This window comes from Triticum urartu, chromosome 2A (genome assembly GCF_056163025.1).
Source record: "Triticum urartu cultivar PI428250 chromosome 2A, HENAU_Tu73, whole genome shotgun sequence".
Classification (NCBI taxonomy): Eukaryota; Viridiplantae; Streptophyta; class Magnoliopsida; order Poales; family Poaceae; genus Triticum; species Triticum urartu.
Window position 1 is genome coordinate 36,978,513 of NC_141874.1, and position 24,068 is coordinate 37,002,580.

At 46.0% G+C, this 24,068-nt stretch overlaps 3 pseudogenes; all 3 read right to left on the reverse strand.

Annotated features, from left to right (window-relative positions):
• LOC147983356 (GRAS family protein TF80-like) lies at positions 1-3,060 on the reverse strand (annotated as a pseudogene).
• A 12,278-nt stretch (positions 3,061-15,338) lies between these two features.
• LOC147983357 (GRAS family protein TF80-like) lies at positions 15,339-17,206 on the reverse strand (annotated as a pseudogene).
• Positions 17,207-17,670: 464 nt separating this feature from the next.
• On the reverse strand, positions 17,671-20,189 carry LOC147983358 (scarecrow-like protein 3; annotated as a pseudogene).
• Between the last annotated feature and the right edge of the window lie 3,879 nt (positions 20,190-24,068).

Consider the following 24,068-nt stretch of genomic DNA (forward strand, 5'->3'; position numbering starts at 1 on the left):
TCACACCGCACGCCTGCAGGTCGAGACAAAGAATATCAGGATGCCGCCCCAGTGGATGAAGAAGCACACATCCTACTCACTGGAAACCCTATACGCCCCTTGCTGCAGCCGGTCACCATCTGCCCTAGCATCTCCGTTTGCGCCACTGCGTCTGCGCTCATCACCGCAGACGCGAACCCGGCGGCCATCATCCGCTCGTGGCGCTCCCGACGCTGTGCGCCATCACAGGCAATGTTATCCCTAATTGCATATAGGAGCAGGCACCATTCTATGTCGGACCGCTCCATTGCTGACCTGCGTACATGTACAGTCTCCTCTAGGGCATCAAACAGGACCCCGTAGTAGTTGAACGCGTTGTCGAACCGGCCCATGAACTCGCCGTTGTGGTCGCCTCCTGCTTCGTCACGACCATGTGCTTCGGCGATAGCTCCGCTAGGTCGCGGCGGAGCGCGGCGGCCCTCGTCATGGTAGCATGGGCCTGCACTTTTCCTTTCCGGTCGTGAGGACGAGCAGCCACTTCTACAAACTTGTAGGGTGGAGACGATGACTAGTGCTTCGCCAGTCCTGACACCGAGGGGCTCGATGTTGCGTGGCTGATTGATGTGGAGTTTCACTGGGTGGAACTGGAAGGCGATGTCCAGGCTCTAGGCTTCCCGGGGGAGGAGCACACCGGTGACAGACAAGAACTCGTCCTCCTCGTTAACAATGGTCAGACGGAGGATTTGGTCATGTGCGCCCGCTCGCGGACGCTTGGCAAAGAGGCGAAGGAGCAGAAGTCACTGGGCCATGTCAGCGCCGTCAAGACCGACGACGTGGAGCACAGCATTCCTCTCCGTTCGAGCTGCATCGACGATGGCATAGTTCAGCGTTGTCCTGGCAAGGTGGAGGAACAGGCACATCTCGGCGAAGTGGCGGTACACTGCACCGGCCGACGGTGCGGGGGTAATCTTGTGTAGCTGGACGGGACGGCACATGCCCTGACATGGGTGAACCATTCGTAGTGCTAGAGCATCGGCAAACGAAGACGCGAGGCAATGCAGGGGCCCGCCGACATCGTCCGATGCGAGACTGCTGCATATCCTCTCCAGCCTCTTCTTTAATAGCTCCTTGTCCCCTTTGGCGAACGCGGTGGCGCAGGAATATAGAAGTGTAATAAGGTCTATCGCGTGCAGCTCATACTGATTCTGCTATGAGGTGCCGTCGGGATGCTGTAGTAGGTGCCGCTTCCGACCGCACCTCCGGCATGAGTAATGTCATACTACCATGGATGCTGCAGTGTACAAATGTCCCGTTGAGTCCGTTTTCGAGATCCACCGACCACGTTGTCCTTAGAAGTGTGTTCACTGATACACTAGTGTGCCCGTTTGACGTTGAACGGATGCTAGGAATAAATTCTTGATTTGACAAAACAGATTTTACTTAAAGTTAGACAATGGGGGATAAGGTGATTTAGGATAATCATATATTTATTCGGTTTGAAAATACTAGTCATCAACCCATGGGTCGGACCGGTTAGCAATAAAAAAGGACCATATACATCTAATTAAAGTGTAAATGACATGTTCAAAAAAAGTGTAAATAACATTGGTGTTACTAATATTTCTTAATAAGAATAGAGAAAGTAACACTTTCTACATATTATTATACAAAGATATGATTGTCTCTACTACTTATCCATAGGAAGGGTCTAAAAGAGGTCTCAGAGGAGTTTAGCTTTCATTTGTTTGTCCTAAACAGTTGGGATAAAGGAAATTTTATCCCTTTACTTGCACTTTGTTCCTATAAACCAAAGGGGTGGATACTGCCGTACAAAAATGATATTTATATTCTTCTATCATACCGAGTTGGAAGACAGTCGGGAAGTCGTCGTGCTAAGGCCCTATAGGAAGAGGTTATGATTGCTTCTCGCATGTGTATGTTTGTCCTTTCGAGAATGCAGAGAGAGAGGGGGGAGAGAGGGAGAGAGAGAGGGGGGAGGGAGGTACAGAGAGAGGGAGAGAGAGCGAGAGAGAGAGAGGTCAAACTTTCTGTGGTAATTGATTTGCTATCATAAAAGTACGTCTTGAATGTTTCAAAGATAACCAAAATGTCTTGAATGTTTCAAAAATAACAAAAATAAATGTCTTGAACATTTTTCAACGTCTTCTTGTGGCATAAGATGAAACAACAGCTATCGCACGGTAGGATAACAACAACAACAACAACTCAAAATGATAACAAGAAGTTCTGACAATCAACTAAAGCACATTCATCAAATGCATGAAATTATTGCAATGAATTGAGAAATCTAAACAAATCACATGTCACAATATCTGGTGATCCTCGTCACACCGCATGATAGGTCGAGATAGGGAACGTCAGGATATCACACCAGTGGATGAAGAAGCACACATCCTTCTCACTGGAAACCCTCAGCATCACCGTTTGTGCCACTACGTCAGCGCTCATCGCAGAAGACATGAACCCGGCGGCCGTCATCCAGTCCGTCCACTTCACCATCCACTCGTGGCGCTCCGGGTGCTGCGCGCAGTCATAGGCAACGATATGTCTGATCTCATATTGGAGAAGGCATCATTCCATGTCCGACCGCTCCATTGCTGATCCGCGTGCAGGTACGCTCTCCTCCAGTGCATCAAACAGGGGCCCGTAGTAGTTGACCACGTTGTCGAACCAGCCCATGAACTCGCCGTTGTGGTCGGCCTCCTGCTCTGTCACGACAATGTGCTTTGGCGATAGCTCTGCTAGGTCATGGAGGAGCGTGTCGGCCCTCGTCATGGTAGCAAGGGCCTGCACTTTTCCTTTCCTGTCGTGAGGATGAACAGCCACTTCTACAAACTCGTCGGCGACTAGAAGGTGGAGCTGTAGGGAGGAGACGATGACCAGTGCTTCGCCGCTCCTAACACCGAGGGGCTCAATGCTGTGCAGCTGATTGAAGTGGAGTTTCACTGGGTCGAACTGGAAGCTGAGATCTTCCCGGGCGAGGAGCGCACCGGTGACAGACAGGAACTCGTCCTCCTCGTTGACAATGGTCAGACGAAGGATTTGGTCATGTGCGGCCATTCGCGGACGCTTGGCAAAGAGGTGAAGGAGCAGAAGTCACTGGGCAACATTAGCGCCGTCATGATCGATGACTCGGAGCACGGCATTCCTCTCTGTCTGAGCTGCATTGATAATGGCGTAGTTCGTCGTGCACACATGAAGGATTCCCGCTGTAGGGTGTTGCAATACGTTCATGATTCACTTATAGTGGATTGCTAGAGTGACAGAAGCTTAAACCCGAGTAAGGGGGTTGTTGCGTATGGGATAAAGGGGACTTGATACTTTAATGCTATGGAGAAAGTATGTTATCTTATGCCTCTCCCTCATATAAAATTGCAATAATGATTACCGATCTTGTTAACAATTGCCTAGGATAATTCTCCACACCGATCCATCATTTTTCCACATTTGCTATTTATAATATATAGTAATATATTCTAACTTTATGTGAACAACACCTATTTTTATATTTTAGTTCTCCGATATCATGCAAAGCTATCCCTTTCATACCCATACGTAGTTTTATTTCTCGTTTCTAGATGGAAGCAAACGTTTGGTGTACGTATAGTCATATCAGTGGCACATAGGACTTGAGAGAATATTGATCCTACCTTTAGCTCCTTGTGAGTTCGACACTCCGTACTTGTCACTTCCACCCTTGGAAATTGCTACGATGATTCCTTGCACTTGGGGATTATCAGAGTGTAGGAGTGTCCCGTTGAGTCCGTTTCCGAGATCCACCGACCATGCTTTCCATAGAGGTGTGTTCACGGATACACTAGTGTGCCCGTTTGACGTTTAATGGATGCTAGGATTAAATTCTTGATTTGACAAAACAAATTTTACTTAAAGTTAGGCAATGGGGGGGGGGGTAAGGTGATTTAGGATAATTATATATTTCTTTGGTTTGAAAATACTAGTCATCAACCCATGGGTCAGACCGGTTAGCAATAAAAAAGGAATATATACATCTAATTAAAGTGTAAATGACATGTTCAAAAAAAGTGTAAATAACATTGATGTTACTAATGTTTCTTAAGAGAATAGAGAAAGTAACACTTACCACATATTATTATACAAAGATATGATTGGCTCTACTACTTATCAATAGGAAGGGTCTAAAAGAGGTCTCAGAGGAGTTTAGCTTTCATTGTTTGTCCTAAACTGGCGGGATAAAGGAAATTTTATCCATTTACTTGCATTTTGTTCCTCTAAACCAAAGGGATGGATACTGCCACAAAAAGGAATTTTATATTCTTCTATCATACTAAGTTGGAAGACAGTCGGGAAGTAGTTGTGCTAATGTCCCATAGTAAGAGGTTATGATTTCTTCTCGCATGTGTACATTTATTCTCGCATGAGCGAGAGAGAGAGAGAAGAGAGAGAGAGGGCGAGAGAGGGCGAGAGAGGGAGACGGGAGTAGAGAGAGAGAGGGGAGAGAGGGCGAGATAGGGAGACGGGGGTAGAGAGAGAGAGGGAGAGAGAGAGAGGAAGAGAGAGTGGTCAAACGTTCTGTGGTAATTTATTTGCTATCATACTAGTACCTCGTACTTTCAACTTCTGCTTGTGGCATAAGATGAAACAACAACTAGGAGTATGATAACAAGAACAACTCAAAATGTCTCGAATGTTTCAAAGATAACCAAAACGTCTTGAATGTTACAAAAATAACAAAAATGTCTTGAACATTTTCCAACTTCTGCTTCTGGCATAAAAAGTTCTAGCAATCAACTAAAGCACATTCATCAAATGCATGAAATTATTGCAATGAATTGAGAAATCTGCAGATATCACATGTCACAATATCTGGCGATCCTCGTCATACCGCATGCAAGGTCGAGACAGAGAACATCGGGATGTCGAAACCTTGTACGCCCTGATGTAGCTGGTCACCATCTGCCCCAGCATCACCGTTTGCACCACTACGTCTGCGCTCATGGCCGCAGACGCGAGTCTGGCGGCCTTCATCCACGCCATGGACCGCATCTTGCGCTGCCTACCTGCTCCACCTGGGCAAATCACCACCACCACTGGCGCCCTCCCTCTCCCTGCAGCTTTCGAGTCCGCCGCCTACTCCAGCGGCCGGCGCGTCAACATCAGCGCCCTCGCCTAGGACATCCAACGCCAGATCGTCTCCGAGCTCCCCATGAAGGAGGCCGGCCGCACCACCGTGCTGTCCTCTAGCTGGAGATACATCTGGCGCTCCACCCCGCTGGACCTCGACGGCAACAGCTTGACCCCCCACGGCGACGACGGATCTGATGACCCAAACGCCGTGGTGAGCCGCGTCTCCCAGGTCATCGGCTCCCACGAGGGCCCTTTCCGATCCGTCCACCTCAACAGCAAGGCCATCGTACACCGGACGTCTACGCTCACGGACTGGTTCCAGGACTTGGCCAGGAAGGGCGTGCAGGACCTCGTCTTCGTCAACCGCTGCTCCCTCATCTTCATCAGCCTTCCGGAAGAGATCCTGCGGTGCACCTCCCTGGTGCGTCTCTACGTCGCCGTGTGCAACCTGCCGTACAGTATACCGGCAGGCACGACGTCCAGTTTCCCGAGCTGCTGAAGCTCGGCCTGTGCTCTGTGGGCTTATGCGAAGAAGACTTCGACCGGCTGCTCGTCGGCATCCCCAAGCTGGAGAAGCTGACGTTCATCTGCGGCCGCGTGGCGCTGACCCGCATCGACCTCGTTAGGCCGAGGCTGAGATGCGTGCTGTTCTGGCACGCCTTTCCCTCACATGAGCTCGCCATGGTCGATGCGCCGTGCCTTGAGCGCGTCATTCTCTGGGAGGAGCACGCATACAGCCTTGCCCCCTCCCCGATCAAGATTGGATTTGCTCCTGTGCTTCGGGCTATTGGCTACCTCAACCCCACATTTGCATGTGCTCCTGATTGGGGACCAACTAATCATGGTATACGTATACGTATTCTCAAATTTCAACTCGCCCGGATTGTTTAATTCTGTCCATGCCTAACTACTTGCACTGTGCTTGTTTACTGTCCAGTTTTCTCTTGCACAAAATCACACACTGATACACATACACTAGTGCGCCCGTTTATGTTTAATGGATGCTAGTAATAAATTCTTGATTTGAAAAAAAATCTACTTAAAATTAGGCAATGATCGATAAACTGATTTAGGATAATCATATATTTCTCCAGTTTAAAAATACTAGTCATCAACCCATGGGTCGGACAGGTTAGCAAAAAAAAGGAACATATATATACATCTAATTAAAGTGTAAATGGCATGTTCTAAAAAAGTGTAAATAACATTGGTGTTACCAATTTTTATTAATAAGAATAGGGAAAGAAACACTTTCTACATATTATTGTACAAACATATGAATGCCTCTACTACTTATCCATAGGAAGGGATATCTATATTTTTTCAAAGAAGTTATTCACTGGGGGTAACGTCGACTAAGATACAGAAGAATATGAGTTGAATGACATCGGATGTCGGAAAAACCATACCAACCTTTGAAGTACAATACTTTATATACATGATGTCTCGATCACAAACAACTGTTACTCAGTCCAATAATAATGCGGTGGACTGAGAAACCTTAGCTCATCGGAAAATCAACTTGCATGTCAATTCTAGAAAAAAAACATAGTTGCACTCATGAATGAGTGATGTGGGACTTGTAATCAGAATGTGAGCAACTGAAAATACTTAATAATCCCACCTTCTTAAGCATGGGTGCAGTAGTCGATAAAATGTTCTCCATTAATAGGTGAAGCAAATAATTGCGTGAACCGCTTAGCAAAAGGGTCATTACGTGGAACAACTTACATGTGGCTAATTAATGTGTAAATAACTTGGCAGGCTACCGACAACCTTCTGAAAAGAACCAACACACACATCATACACATATGGCATTAGAAATACTTTACTGATATTAGACCCAGTGACATTCATATATTTCTCTGGTATAGGAATATAAACTAAGATCCATCGAGAGAGGGATCATTTTCTTGCCTATATAAATTGAGCGTCAAGTCAGACCTGCAGGATCAAACTTATTTTTACTGTGGTTAGTTATTTCACCGCACTAAACAGTTTATGAAATTAAATTTACCATAAGCACTTCGCTGATGTACTGGGATAAAATTCCAGGGTTATTGTACATGTCCTCCAGAGCAGCACTACGGAGAAAACTATAAATATTGAGCCTATAAATTCACAGTTACAGATTCTTTTTTCCTTTTAGAAGGGAAATTTCACAATTATAATATTGAGCCTCTAAATGAACACATTTAACCGTAATCCTAATGGCAAGCTACTATTTTCTCACAAATAAAAAAGGAACTAATTTTTCTATTCATTCACCTAGAAAATATACAGTTGATAGTCTCTCCTTTTAGTGAAATCGAATAAAAGCACAATAGTTATCAGTTGATATAGTCTCATTGGAATTTAAATTGAATTTTATTGTGGCTAATTACTCTACTTATTTTAGCCATGAAGAAGAATTACTATTGTTGGAATATATAGAGAGGTGGTCACAGTTATTGATTCTTTTTTTCTTTTAGAAGGTATTTTTTTATATTTGTAAATATTGGTCCTATACTCCTATACATGAACGCATGTCAAACTAATCGTAATGCCATACTACTGTTTTATCACAAATAAATAAATATTATTTATACACGTAGAAAGCTTATACCTAAGCAAAGCTCCCATGCATCTTTGTGGATATTAATTTTATTTTGCACTTGTTGTACTATCTAAATGCCAAAGTAAATTTAGAACCATGGCGAGAGTAGTCATAGCTATTTTAAATTTGAGAACTCATTCTCAGTAGTATATATTTAAAACTCCAGGAACGTGAACAGAAATAACAGCAAGGCACCAACTTATACACGCGAAGAAGAAAATTACTACAATAATCGTTACCCTTTTATTATCAGTCTCTGGAATGTCGATCCACATAAAAACTAAGGCCTTCTGAAGTGTTTTATTTTTCTCCATTTAACTCATGAATTAAGAGCAGTAGCATTCATAATCATCACATTTTACTTTGGCATTCAGCACTCTTGCTCTCCTTGACACCTAATGATGATGCCTTTTTACTAATGATTGAACATCATTCTCTCCCTTGAAAATTCACAACGTCAGTGCAACATCAAGGAATTCATGGTGCATGCACAGATTATCCATACGTTGAAGTTGCTTTTTCCACTACAACATATAGCAGACGCCTCGTGAACAGTGCCTACAGGCAACCAAGAAACACTAAAAGCTGCAAGGAAACCACACACAGCAATCCTACTACTATTAAGAAGGTAGATAACCCTGATAGCTTTAAATATACAGATTGCAATTTTTTAACTTATAAATATACTGTAATTAATCACCTGAATTAGAGATTCTGTTCTGGACCTAGAAAATAGAAAGATTTATTGGAAGTTGTCTGGTCGTTGCTAGTGGTGTTTTTTTCGATGTTTTACGCCGGGCGATGGTGCGAAAAAAACTGGAGATCAAATCTTGGGTCGCAAGTGTGTTGTGTGATCTTCCGTACGCCAGAAACAGTGTGGGGCGATACCTTCCCCGTACTGCCGTCTGGCTATCCACTGGTCCAGATGGTATCAGCACAGTGCACCGCAGATTGTAATGAGTCCTTTTAACTAATGAGAGGTCCCATTCGCAAAATAAAAATCAGTGGAAGGAAGTGTCAGCAAGCAGAGAACTTGCCGCTGGATTAGACGGTCGGCAAAAGTGGACGCTTGGGGAAGATAAAACAACGACCTCTAGGCACAAGCACCATGGAGATATTAGGGGATGATACTTGAAATAGATGAAGGGGTGGCTGTGGGAAATTATCGCTGCTCATTTTTCTTCTTTGTAAATTATTTTTCTTTTTGAGAGAGCACAGCCTATACATGAATCCGCAAGGCTCTGCGTGGCTTTTTCATCCCTTTTTGCAACTTCTTTTTCCTTTTTGAGAGATTGCAGCCTGTAGAGAGATCCATAAGGCTCTGGTTGTTTTTGCTTCTTTTAGTCCTTTAGTTTTGAGAGATCACAGCCTATAGACATGTCCCGTTAGGAACAAGTGTTGAGGTGGGACAAAGGGCAATGACTTCCTGAGATACTTCGTCCAACGATTGTAGATAACTAACAGAGATATCAAATGGGCAATTTTGATTATTTTTCTGGGATCAACCTGGTGCCTCCAGTGGTGTTTCTATTTAGTAAATATAAGATATAACATGGATTAAATAATATTATCTAGGATCCTATCCAGAATTATGCTAAGTAATATATCTATATATGCCCGCGAACTGTGTTCTAAGCACCAAAACACATCAAATTAAGGCCATGATCTTTCTCAGTTTTGGGAGAATATGTTTCAAGCTCTCTTTCATGATTTTGTGTGATCAATTTGTTTCGATCTGTTGACTACACTTTTTTGTGTGGGGACATTGGACAGAATGTTGACCCAAGTGGATCACAAAAACTTGACCTAAATGAAATGTAAGCGGCACAAATGTTATTCTCCTCTTCTCTTGATTTATAATGAATAATAAAATACTAATAGACTTATAATGTGCGAAAATATGGCGCCCTTGACAAAAGATTAATATAACCCTTCTTTTTTCCATGATTTATGGTAGAAGAATGTATGTTTAATATTCTTTATTTCAAATGTGTCGGTCTTTATTTCAAATGTTTAATATTCTTTATTTGCTAGTCTCTTGATACCGAGAAAACAAGGAATGTCTGTGTATTTTAATGAGTTATGTACTGTAGGCCGGGACAAATGCTAGTCCAACTGCTGAGGTTCCGAGTGTCAATATCTTGGCCATTGATTTCCAGTTTGGAGCTGCCAAAGGAAGAAAGGATGGCGCTATCATTTCTAACATGCTTACCAAGAATTCAGATATTGCATATCAAGGAATATGTGACGTCCATTTCTCCCACTTTTCCTTATTCTAAATCATTTGCACACAACAATTGACATGAAATATATGGCCCAGCTAACACTTTTCTTTGTAGAATGGCGGATCTCTATTCAAAACCTCTGTTGACAGTGATGGCACATTATGGAAGAAGAAAATAGATCCCATCAAATGTGTGAAATCAACCATTGAGAAGCTCGTATTGCATGGTTTCTGTGGGGGTGGTAGCGAACTATCATTTTTTTAAGTCCATTTTGAAAAGTGCGAACATGCTCAAGGAGATTTGCATTGTCTTTTCAGATGATGTATTTTCTGCCGGCTTGGAAACTGATATAGAAGAAAAATGGAAAAGGGCTGCCGCTTCGGTTGAATTAGCTAGTGAGACTGTGCAAATCTTCAGGGTGCATAAACACAACACGTGGAACTACAAGAAAGCATCTGATCTCTTACTTAGTGACCCTTTTGATTGCCTAACTTGAACAGGCCTGGCACTTCTTCCTACTAGTTATTCTGCAAAGGGCTACTAAACTGATAGTCAAGTCCCTGAAGGCAATATAGCTTCTTTTAGGCAATATTATACTTTCAGTTGTCAGGTTGCCGGCAGCTCTCCAATTTCAAGTACCCTTGCATCACCATTATTCTCTACTTAATTTACTAGCCATCATGTGGCTGATTTCTTGAATAAATATTTGTACCTTAAATGATGCCTACACTGCATACCCATTTGCCTTTGCCCAATTTTATCTGCGACACTTCAAGATAAACTCTTCATATGATACATGAATTCCGTGGATGTTGGTGGCTAAACGACATAGTAACTGTGTATTTTATGAGGTATTTTCATGTGGCTAGCCACAACTGTGTGAGCGTTCTACATGTATGAAAGAATCACCTGCGAGTTAACAACAATCTGGTTGTGCGTCTCAGAAAAAAATGGTTCTATTTTGATTATAATATTGATCATGCTGTCGTGATTTGTGGATAATATACTTTAACTGTTTCATGCAGGCTTACGTAAGATATAGTTGACCCCTGGCAAGGTATATTATTGGACTGGTTACATATTTTTATATCAGTTTTTTCAAGTGCTTTCGAATGTACACATCAGGAAGAGAGAAATATGCACCGAGTTAAAATCGGCAATAAATGAGTTAAGTGATTGATTGTTACACCTTTACAAACTGTATGATGCAGGGCCAGACATATGTTAAAGTAAGACATAATTTGGTTTGCTCATTTAAAGAAATTCATTGCATAACATACTGATCTTTACTGAATAATCCTAACTTTAAATATACAAATTGACAATTCATGGGTTCTACAAGCACATATAAATTTGGGTTAACTAGATAATTGCCACTCAAATTCTGGCGATTACGAGAAATGCCACTACAATTTCCAAACTTTGAAAAATGGCATTTCCATTTTTGGAAACTTTCAAAAACGGAAATGACATTTTTCATAGTTTGGAAATTGCAGTGGCATTTCTCGGAATCGCCAGAATTCGAGTGGTATTGATCCAATTAAGCCTATATATTTCTCCAGTTAGAGGTCATGTCACGTACCCCGCATAAACTATTAGGTCTCAGTAGACTAGACAACAGTGTATGGGATCTAGTGGTGATCCCGCATAAACTATTAGTGGTGTGGACCCTAAGGGCACACCACTGGTATCGTCACTAGTACTAGCGAGGGCTCTAAACTTCCACGCCACTAGTAACAGGTTAATTATTAGTGGTGTGTTCTTTGCTTCAACGCGACTAGTGACCTAGATACAATTGGTGTGTTAGTTGGACGACACGCCATGGGCCAACAATTCAGCTTTGGGCAGCCTGCTCCTTCTTCCTCCTCTCTCCCTTCAATTCTTTCTCCACTTTCTCTTCTTTCTCCTTGCACTCTCCTTTGTCTATTCTCCCTCTCTCTCCTTAGCTTTTCTTCTTCCTCTCTTCTCTCCCCTTCACTATATATCTAGATCTCTGTCGATCTTCTCTTCCTACCAAAACCCTTTCACTTTCCAATGTCCTCAGGAACCCACTGATGGACATGTGTCTGCCGCCCGTCACAATAGAGAATGCCTACATCGAAGACGTGCTCGCTTCTGCCAGCAGGAGCGAAATGAAGTGAAAGGCAGCCTAGCATAAACAGCGCCCGACGTGCGGCGCAAGACAACAAACTTATAGGAAATTGGAACCTCCTTAAGGAGAAGACAAACTTATCAGGCCGAGCAACTGACCATCCATCTTAAGGTAGTTGAAGACGACCAAGTGAAACAATCCGGAACAAAGTAAGAGATATTGCGAGCACCAGTGCCCGGCTGACGACAGTAAAGAAACCCGGTAGGGGTAACCACGAGCAGTGCCCGGCTAGTGTCAGGGAAGCAACCCTGCACCGTCGAGTGTGCGCATGCCAGCCACTTGCCGCCGCAATGCCTGGCCGGACGGAAATACCCTACTCGGTTGGTGCATGGGGCTAGAGGCAGTCGTCGGGTGGGCGTACCTAACATGCCTGGCGCACGAAGCAAAACACACAACGCGCACGAACCGGGACAACGTAGGGAGCTCTCTAACCGGGCGAGCGTAACGTGGAAGGCAGGTGCGACGCGGCCCAGGATGGCGTGGGCGGACCAGGCCGCACGAGGCCGAGGGTGCTGACAGGCGGGTTCGGAGATGCCATTGCGCACGGGGCCCTACTTGCAGGCATTCCCAACACCGCCCAATAACGGTGTCCCCGAACGCGCGGATGACCCATCATGGACCGCCAACCTGAGACACCTGGGTGCGCGCTGTCCGGGTTCAGATGGCATGGAGAGCCCCGGAGAGGCCTACATGGCATGCCACCACAGAACAAATGGCTTGAAGGGCACTCTTGCCCTCGACGAGCCCCGGGAGGTAGGTACTCCAGCACCCTTTCTAGGAATATTTTTCTCTTTGTTTATATGAGTGTATTTTGGATAAAATACACTCATATTACGTTTGCACATATTTCACAAACTGTTCAGGTAATTTTCAAAAGTGGTCCAGGCACTCAGAAAAATGTTCATGAAATTTATTAACTTTTCGCACATCCTCAATAAATGTTCATTACGCTTAATATAATCTTCATACATTTCTCAAAGTGCTAATGCCATTTTTTAAATGTTCACATGTTAAAAAGGGTGTCCACGAATATTGTACTCCTCCAATCTGTAGACAATAATATGTGATTGAGTGCCGACTACATTGCATCTCCCAGACTTGTCAACGGAAGGACGTAAAAAGGGCTGACGAAGAGTTAATAATCCAGAGCAAAATATGAAGGTCACAAAAGGCCCATGAATATCGTACTCCTGCGGCGCCCTGTCCCGACTCCCGACCAACCGGCTCAAATGTTGGAACGGAGCCCTAGGTCTGAGAGAGTGTGTAAAATCACTGGTGGAGTACTACCAGGGTATCCAAATTTGCATCGAGGTCACGCAGCCAATCCCCATTCCATTCCCGTCTCACTTTCCCCGGCCGCCGCTCTGACCTCTCCTCACACTCACATCGTCGGCCGCCTCTGTGACCTCTCCTGCCACGCCATGGACATCATCATCGACCACATCTTGCACTGCCTCCCTGCTCCACCTGGGCCAATCACCACCACACAGTCCACCCTCTCCCTCTGCAGATATCGAGTCAGCCTCCTACTCCAGCGGACAGCGCGTCAACATCAACGCCCTCCCCGAAGACATCGAACGCCAGTTCGTGTCCAAGATCCCCATGAAGGAGGCCAGTAGCACCACCGTCCTGTCCTCAAGCTGGAGATACATCTGGTGCCCCAGCCCGCTCGACCTCGAAGCCAACAACTTGATCCCCCATGGCAGCGGCAACGGACCTGATGACCCCGACAAGGTGGTGAGCCACGTCTCAAGTCATCGGCTACCACGAGGGCCCTTTCCGATCCGTCCACCTCAACAACCAGATGTCTAAGCTCAGGGAGTGGATCAAGGCGTTCGTTAGGAAGGGCGTGCAGGAACTCGTCTTCGTGAACCGCTGGTCCCTCGTCTTCATCAGTCTTCCTGAAAAGATCATGCGGTGCACCTCCCTGAGATGCATGCTGTTCTAGCATGCCGTTCCGTCACATCAACTCGCCATGGTGGAAGCGTCAAGGCTTGATTGCATCATACTCTGGGAGGCGGACGCATACAACATTACCCCTGCCAAGATCAAGATTGTAAATGCTCTGCTGCTTCGGGCTGTTGGCTACCTCAACCCCACATTGCATGTGCTCCAGATTGGGGACGAACTAATCATGGTACTTATTCTCAAATTTCAAATGGATTGTTTATAATTCTGTCGATGCTACTATATGCCTTCTTGCACCCTACTTGTTTATTGTCCAATTTTTTATTATTTTCCTTATCAGGAAATGCACTAAATCACACATGAACTATAGGAAAATCCGGTTTTCCCGTGTGTTAGCCCATAAGCCGAGTGCTTTTTTTCTTGTACTCGGCTTATGTTCCTCTAAGCCGAGTCTTGAAAAGAAAACCATGATGTCCATAAGCCATGCATATTTAAAGGACTCGGCTTATGGCCATCTATAAGCCGAGTGTTGCAAAAAAAAAGGTCTCGGCTTATAGGGATAACACGGTATCAACCGGAAAATGCACCCGGCTTACAGGACACACTCGGAAAAACACATCTCCCACGTGTCTACAACTTAGGCGGCTGCCGGCGCCGTCACGGAACAGCTTATAAGCCGTGTGGCCAAAGCTGGCACTTGCCTTACAGGGTCTAAAAGAGGGCTCAAAGGAGTTTAGCTTTCATTTGTTTATCTTAAACAATTGGGATAAAGGAAATTTTATACATTTACTTGCACTTTATTCCTCTAAACCAAAGGGATGGATACTGCCAAAAAAGGAATTTTATATTCTTGTATCATACTAAGTTGGAAGACAGTAGAACGGAAAGTCGTCGTGCTAAGGCCCCATAGGAAGAGGTTGCGATTTCTCCTCGCATGTGTATGTTTGTCCTTGCGAGAATGTGGAGAGAGAGAGGGGGGGAGAGAGGGAGAGGGAGGGAGGTAGAGAGAGTGAGGGAGAGAGAAAGAGGTCAAACGTTTTGTGCTAATTGATTTGCTATCATAATAGTACGTCTTGAATGTTTCAAAGATAACCAAAATGTCTTGAATGTTGCAAAGATAATCAAAACGTCTTGAATGTTTCAAAAATAAAAAAATGTCTTGAACATTTTCCAACATCTGCTTGTGGCATAAGATGAAACAACAGCTATCACACAGTAGGATAACAACAACTCAAAATGATAACAAGATGTTCTGGCAATCAACTAAAGCACATTCATCAAATGCATGAAATTATTGCAATGAATTGAGAAATTTGCAGATATCACATGTCACAATATCTGGCGATCCTCGTCACACCGCACGCCTGCAGGTCGAGACAGAGAATATCAGGATGCCGCCCCAGTGGATGAAGAAGCACACATCCTACTCACTGGAAACCCTATACGCCCCTTGCTGCAGCCGGTCACCATCTGCCCTAGCATCTCCGTTTGCGCCACTACGTCTGCGCTCATCACCGCAGACGCGAACCCGGCGGCCATCATCCGCTCGTGGCGCTCCCGACGCTGTGCGCCATCACAGGCAACGTTATCCCTAATTGCATATAGGAGCAGGCACCATTCCATGTCGGACCGCTCCATTGCTGACCTGCGTACATGTACGCTCTCCTCCAGGGCATCAAACAGGACCCCGTAGTAGTTGAACGCGTTGTCGAACTGGCCCATGAACTCACCGTTGTGGTCGGCCTCCTGCTCCGTCACGACCATGTGCTTCGGCGATAGCTCCGCTAGGTCGCGGCGGAGCACGGCAGCCCTCGTCATGGTAGCATGGGCCTGCACTTTTCCTTTCCTGTCATGAGGACGAGCAGCCACTTCTACAAACTTGTAGGCCAGCAAACGGTGGAGCTGTAGGGTGGAGACCATGACTAGTGCTTCGCCAGTCCTGACACCGAGGGGCTCGATGTTGCGTGGCTGATTGATGTGGATTTTCACCGGGTGGAACTAGGCTTCCCGGGCGAGGAGCACACCGGTGATGCACAGGAACTCATCCTCCTCGTTAACAATGGTCAGACGGAGGATTTCGTCATGTGCGCCCGCTCGCGGACCCTTGGCAAAGAGGCGAAGGAGCAGAAGTCACTGGGCCATGTCAGCGCCGTCGAGACCGACGACGTGGAGCACATCATTCCTCTCCGCCCGAGCTGCATCGAAGATGGCGTAGTTCAGCGTTGTCCCGGCGAGGTGGAGGAACAGGCATGTCTCGGCGAAGTGGTGGTGCACCGCGCCGGCCGACGGTGCGGGGGTAATCTTGTGTAGCTGGACGGGACGGCACACGCCCTGACAAGGGTGGACCACGCGTGGTGCTAGAGCATCGGCAAACGAAGACGCGAGGCAATGCAGGGGCCTGCCGACATCGTCCGATGCGAGACTCCTGCATATCCTCTCCAGCCTCTTCTTTATCAGCTCCTTGTCCCCTTTGGCGAACGCGGTGGCGCAGGAATATAGAAGTGTAATAAGGTCTATCGCGTGCAGCTCATACTGATTCTGCTGTGAGGTGCCGTCGGGGATGCTGTAGTAGGTGCCGCTGCCGACCGCACCTCCGGTACGAGTAATGTCGTACTACCATTGATGCTGCAGTGTACAAATGTCCCGTTGAGTCCGCTTTCGAGATCCACCGACCACGCTGTCCTTAGAGGCGAGTTCAGTGATACACTAGTGTGCCCATTTGACGTTTAACGGATGATAGGAATAAATTCTTGATTTGACAAAACAAATTTTACTTAAAGTTATACAATGGGGATAAGGTGATTTAGGATAATCGTATATTTCTTCGGTTTGAAAATACTAGTCATCAACCCATGGGTTGGACCGGTTAGCAATAAAAAAGGAACATATACATCTAATTAAAGTGTAAATGACATGTTCAAAAAAAGTGTAAACAACATTGGTGTTATTGATGTTTCTTAATAAGAATAGAGAAAGTAACACTTGCTACATATTATTATACAAAGATATGATTGTCTCTACTAATTATCCACAGGAAGGGTCTAAAAGAGGTCTCAGAGGAGTTTAGCTTTCATTTGTTTGTCCTAAACGGTTGGGATAAAGGAAATTTTATCCATTTACTTGCACTTTGCTCCTCTAAACCAAAGGGATGGATACTGCCACAAAAAGGATATTTATATTCTTCTATCATACTAAGTTGGAAGACAATCGGGAAGTCATCGTGCTAAGTCCCATTAGAAGAGGTTATGATTTCTTCTCGCATGTGTATGTTTGTCCTTGCGAGAATGCAGGAAGAGAGAGAGAGAGGGGAGAGAGGGAGAGGGAGGGAGGTACAAAGAGAGAGGGAGAGTGAGAGGTCAAACGTTCTGTGGTAATTTATTTGCTATCATATTAGTACTTCTTGAATGTTTCAAAGATAACCAACACGTCTTGAAAATGTTTCAAGGATAGCCAAAACGTCTTGAATTTTTCAAAAATAACAAAAATGTCTTGAACATTTTCAACTTTTGCTTGTGGCATAAGATGAAACAACAGCCATCGCAAAGTAGGATAACAACAACAACTCAAAATGATAACAAGAAGTTCTAGCAATCAACTAAAGCACATTCATCAAATGCATGAAATTATTGCAATGAATTGAGAAATCTGCAGATATCACATGTCACCATATCTGGTGATCCTTGTCACACTGCATGACAGGTCAAGACAGAGAACATCAGGATGCCACGCCAGTGGATGAAGAAGCACTTATCCTTCTCACTGGAAACCATGTACGCCCTGCTGCAGCCGGTCACCATTTGCCCCGGCATCACCGTTTGCGCCACTGCGTCTGCGCTCATCGCCGCAGACATGAACCCGGCGGCCGTCAGCCGCTCCGCCCACTTCGCCATCCGCTCGTGGCGCTTTCGGTGCTGCACGCGGTCACATGCAACGACATCCCTGATCTCATATAGGAGCAGGCACCATTCCATGTCCGACCACTGCATTGCCGACCCGCGTGCAGGTACGCTCTCCTCTAGGGCATTAAACAGGCCCTCGTAGTAGTTGAGCACGTTGTCGAACCGGCCCATGAACTCGCCGTCATGGTCGGCCTCCTGCTCCGTCACGACCATGTGCTTCGGCGATAGCTCCGCTAGGTCGCGGAGGAGCGCGTCGGCCCTCGTCATGGTAGCATGGGCCTGCGCTTTCCCTTTCCTGTCGTGAGGATGAGCAACCACTTCTACAAACTCGTCGGTGAGCAGAAAGTGGAGCTGTAGGGTGGAAACGATGACCAGTGCTTCGCCGCTCCTGACACCGAGGGGCTCAATGATGAGCAGCTGATTGATGTGGAGTTTCAGCGGGTGGAACTGGAAGCTGATGTGCAGGCTCCCGGCTTCCCGGGCGAGGAGTGCACCGGTAACGGACAGGAACTCGACCTCCTCGTTGACAATGGTCAGACGGAGGATTTGGTCATGTGCGCCCGCTCGCCGACGCTTGGCAAAGAGGCGGAGGAGCAGGAGTAATTGGGCTGCGTCAGCGCCGTCAAGATCGACGACGTGGAGTACGACATTCCTCTCCGTCCGAGCAGCATCGATGATGGTGTAGTTCGTCATGGTCCCGGCGAGGTGGAGGAACGACCACATCTCGGCAAAGTGGCGGTGCACCGCGCCGACCGACGGTGCGGGGGTAATCTTGTGCAGTTGGACGGCATGGCACACACCCTGGAATGGGTGGACCACGCGTAGTGCTATAGCGTCGTCTAACGAACACACGAGGCAGTGCAGGGGCATGCCGATGTTGTCCGATGCGAGACTGCTGCATATCCTCTCCAGCCCCTTCTTTATCAGCTCCTTGTCCCCTTCGGCGAACGCGGTGGCGCAGGAATATAGAAGTGTGATCAGGTCTATCGCGTGCTGCTCATGTTGATTCTGCGGTGAGGTGCCGTCGGGGATGCTGTAGTAGGCGCCGCTGCCGACCTCACCTCCGGCACGAGTAATGTCGTACTACCATTGATGCTGGAGTGTAAGAATGTCTCGTTGAGTCCGTTTCCGAGATCCACCGACCACGCTGTCCTTAGAGGTGAGTTCACTGATACACTAGTGTGCCCGTTTGACGTTTAACAGATGATAGGAATAAATTCTTGATTTGACAAAACAAATTTTACTTAAAGTTAGACAATGGGGGATAAGGAGATTTAGGATAATCAAATATTTCTTCTGTTTGAAAGTACTAGTCATCAACCCATGGGTCGGACCGGTTAGAAATAAAAAAAAGGAACATATACATCTAATTAGAGTGTAAATGACATGTTCAAAAAAAGTGTAAATAACATTGATGTTACTAATGTTTCTTAATAAGAATAGAGAAAGTAACACTTGCTACATATTATTATACAAAGATATGATTGTCTCTACTACTTATCCACGGGAAGGGTCTAAAACAGGTCTCAGAGGAGTTTAGCTTTCATTTGTTTGTCCTAAATGGTTGGGATAAAGGAAATTTTATCCATTTACTTGCACTTTGTTCCTCTAAACTAAAGGGATGAATACTGCCACAAAAAGGATATTTATATTCTTCTATCATACTAAGTTGGGAGACAGTCGGGAAGTCATCGTGCTAAGCCCCATTAGAAGAGGTTATGATTTCTTCTCGCATGTGTATGTTTGTCCTTGCGAGAATGCAGAGAGAGAGGGGAGAGAGGGAGAGGGAGGGACGTACAAAGAGGGAGGGAGAGACAGAGGTCAAACGTTCTGTGGTAATTGATTTGCTATCATACTAGTATGTTTTTAATGTTTCAAAGATAACCAACACATCTTGAATGTTTCAAAGATAACCGAAATGTTTTGAAGGTTCCAAAAATAACACAAATGTCTTGAACATTTTCCAACTTCTTCTTCTGGAATAAGATAAAACAACACCTATCGCATAGTAGGATAACAACAACAACTCAAAATGATAACATGAAGTTCTGGCAATAAACTAAAGCACATTCATCAAATGCATGAAATTGTTGCAATGAATTGAGAAATCTGCAGATATCACATGGCACAATATCTGGCGATCCTCGTCACACCGCACGACAGGTCGAGACAGAGAACATCAGGATGTCGCGCCAGTTGATGAAGAAGCACACATCCTTCTCACTAGAAACCATGTATGCCCTGCTGCAGCCGGTCACCATCTGCCCCAGCATCACCGTTTGCGCCACTGCATCTGCGCTCATCGCCGTAGATGCGAATCCGGCAGCCGTCATCCGCTCCGCTCACTTCACCATCCGCTCGTGGCGCTCCCGGCGCTGCGCGCCATCACATGCAACGATATCCCTGATCTCATACAGGAGCAGGCACCATTCCATGTCCGACCGCTCCATTGCTGACCCCGTGTGCAGGTACGCTCTCCTCTAGAGCATCATACATGGCCCCGTAGTAGTTGAGCGTGTTGTCGAACCGGCCCATGAACTCGCCATTGTGGTCGGCCTCCTGCTCCGTCACGACCATGTGCTTCGGTCATAGCTCCGCTAGGTCGCGGAGGAGCGCATCGGCCCTCATCATGGTAGCATGGGCTTGCGCTTTTCCTTTCCTGTCGTGAGGACGAGTAGCCACTTCTACAAACTCATCGGCGAGCAGAAGGTGGATCTGTAGGGTGGAGACGATGACCAGTGCTTCGCCGCTCCTGACACCGGGGGCTCAATGTCGAGCAGCTGATTGATGTGGAGTTTCATCAGGTGGAACTGGAAGATGATGTGCAGGCTATCGACTTCCCATGCGAGGAGAACTCATCCTCCTCGTTGACAATGGTCATACGGAGGATTTGGTCATGTGCGCCTGCTCGCGGACGCTTGGCAAAGAGACGGGGGAGCAGAAGTCACTGGGCGGCGTCAGCACCGTCAATATCGACGACGTGGAGCACGACATTCCTCTCCGTTCGAGCTGCATCGATGATGGCGTAGTTCGTCGTGGTCCCGGTGAGACAGAGGAACGGGCACATCTCGGCGAAGTGGCGGCGCACCGCGCCGGCCGATGGTGTGGGGGTAGTCTTGTGCAGCTGGACAGCGCGACACACGCCCTGGCATGGGTGGACTACGCGCAGCACTAGAGTGTCGGCGAACAAAGACAAGAGGCAGTGCAGGGGCCCGCCGACGTCGTCCGATGCGAGACTGTTGTATATCCTCCCCAACCCCTTCTTTATCAGTTCCTTGTCCCCTTTGGCAAACGCGGTGGCGCAGGAATATAGAAGTGTGATAAGGTCTCTCACGTGTTGCTCGTACTGATTCTGCGTTGTAGGTGCCGTCGGGGATGCTGTAGTAGGCGCCGCTGCTGACCTCACCTCCGGTACGAGTAATGCCGTACTACCATTGATGCTGGAGTGTGATACGTGTCCAATGTATCTATAATTTCTGAAGTATTCGTGCCATGTTTAAAACAATGTTATATGGTTTTGGTATGATTTGATTAGAACTAACCTGGACTAACGCTGTTTTTAGCAGAACTACCGTGGTGTCGGTTTTTGTGCAGAAATAAAAGTTCTCGGAATGGGCTGAAAATTTACGGTGATTTTTGATGGACCAAAAGAGACCCCCGAAGCACCGGAGCTGGGCCAGGAAGTGATCGAGGTGTCCAGAAGCCGCCAGGGCGCTCCCTCGGGGGTAGGGCGCGCTCCTACGGCTTGTGGGCCCCTTGGGCACCCCCTTGATGTGAGACCGATGCGAAAAATTGTTATAAATCCCCAAACCTCCAAAAAGAACCCGAGACAAGAAGTTCCGCCGACGCAAGCCTCTGTAGCCACGAAAAACCAATCTAGGCCCTCTCTGGCACCCTGCCGGAGGGGGCCATCATCACCGGAGGCCATGGAGGAGGAAGCCGGAGGGGGCCATCATCACCGGAGGCCATGGAGGAGGAAGCCGGAGGGGCCATCATCACCATGGAGGCCAAGGACCAGAGGGGTAACCTCTTTCCCATATAGGGGTGAGGCCATGGAGGAGGAAGCACAAGGGCAAGAACCACTCCCCCTCTCTCTCGGTGGCGCCGGAGTGCAGCCGAGGGAACCATCGCCGCGGAGATCGTCTTCATCAACATCACCATCTTCATCACCTTCCTCATCTCTTTTAAGCGGTCCACCCTCCCGCACCCGCTGTAATCTCCTACTTGAACATGGTGCTTTATGCCACATATTATGATCCAATGGTATGTTGCCATCCTATGATGTTTTGAGAAGATTTCTTTTGTCTTTGGGTTGATTGATGATCTAGATTGGCTTGAGTTGTATGTTTTATTTTGGTGCTGTCCTATGGTGCCTTTTGTGTTGTGCACACATGAAGGATTCCCGCTGTAGGGTGTTGCAATACATTCATGATTCACTTATAGTGGATTGCTAGAGTGACAGAAGCTTAAACCCGAGTAAGGGGGTTGTTGCGTATGGGATAAAGGGGACTTGATACTTTAATGCTATGGAGAAAGTATGTTATCTTATGCCTCTCCCTCATATAAAATTGCAATAATGATTACCGATCTTGTTAACAATTGCCTAGGATAATTCTCCACACCGATCCATCATTTTTCCACATTTGCTATTTATAATATATAGTAATATATTCTAACTTTATGTGAACAACACCTATTTTTATATTTTAGTTCTCCGATATCATGCAAAGCTATCCCTTTCATACCCATACGTAGTTTTATTTCTCGTTTCTAGATGGAAGCAAACGTTTGGTGTACGTATAGTCATATCAGTGGCACATAGGACTTGAGAGAATATTGATCCTACCTTTAGCTCCTTGTGAGTTCGACACTCCGTACTTGTCACTTCCACCCTTGGAAATTGCTACGATGATTCCTTGCACTTGGGGATTATCAGAGTGTAGGAGTGTCCCGTTGAGTCCGTTTCCGAGATCCACCGACCATGCTTTCCATAGAGGTGTGTTCACGGATACACTAGTGTGCCCGTTTGACGTTTAATGGATGCTAGGATTAAATTCTTGATTTGACAAAACAAATTTTACTTAAAGTTAGGCAATGGGGGGGGGGGGGGTAAGGTGATTTAGGATAATTATATATTTCTTTGGTTTGAAAATACTAGTCATCAACCCATGGGTCAGACCGGTTAGCAATAAAAAAGGAATATATACATCTAATTAAAGTGTAAATGACATGTTCAAAAAAAGTGTAAATAACATTGATGTTACTAATGTTTCTTAAGAGAATAGAGAAAGTAACACTTACCACATATTATTATACAAAGATATGATTGGCTCTACTACTTATCAATAGGAAGGGTCTAAAAGAGGTCTCAGAGGAGTTTAGCTTTCATTGTTTGTCCTAAACTGGCGGGATAAAGGAAATTTTATCCATTTACTTGCATTTTGTTCCCCTAAACCAAAGGGATGGATACTGCCACAAAAAGGAATTTTATATTCTTCTATCATACTAAGTTGGAAGACAGTCGGGAAGTAGTTGTGCTAATGTCCCATAGTAAGAGGTTATGATTTCTTCTCGCATGTGTACATTTATTCTCGCATGAGCGAGAGAGAGAGAGAAGAGAGAGAGAGGGCGAGAGAGGGCGAGAGAGGGAGACGGGAGTAGAGAGAGAGGGGAGAGAGGGCGAGATAGGGAGATGGGGGTAGAGAGAGAGAGAGAGGGAGAGAGAGAGAGGAAGAGAGAGTGGTCAAACGTTCTGTGGTAATTTATTTGCTATCATACTAGTACCTCGTACTTTCAACTTCTGCTTGTGGCATAAGATGAAACAACAACTGGGAGTATGATAACAAGAACAACTCAAAATGTCTCGAATGCTTCAAAGATAACCAAAACGTCTTGAATGTTACAAAAATAACAAAAATGTCTTGAACATTTTCCAACTTCTGCTTCTGGCATAAAAAGTTCTAGCAATCAACTAAAGCACATTCATCAAATGCATGAAATTATTGCAATGAATTGAGAAATCTGCAGATATCACATGTCACAATATCTGGCGATCCTCGTCATACCGCATGCAAGGTCGAGACAGAGAACATCGGGATGTCGGCCGCCGCTTTGACCTCTCCTGACGCTCACGCCGTCGGCCGGCTCTCTGACCCCCCCTTGACCTCTCCCTCGATCCACGC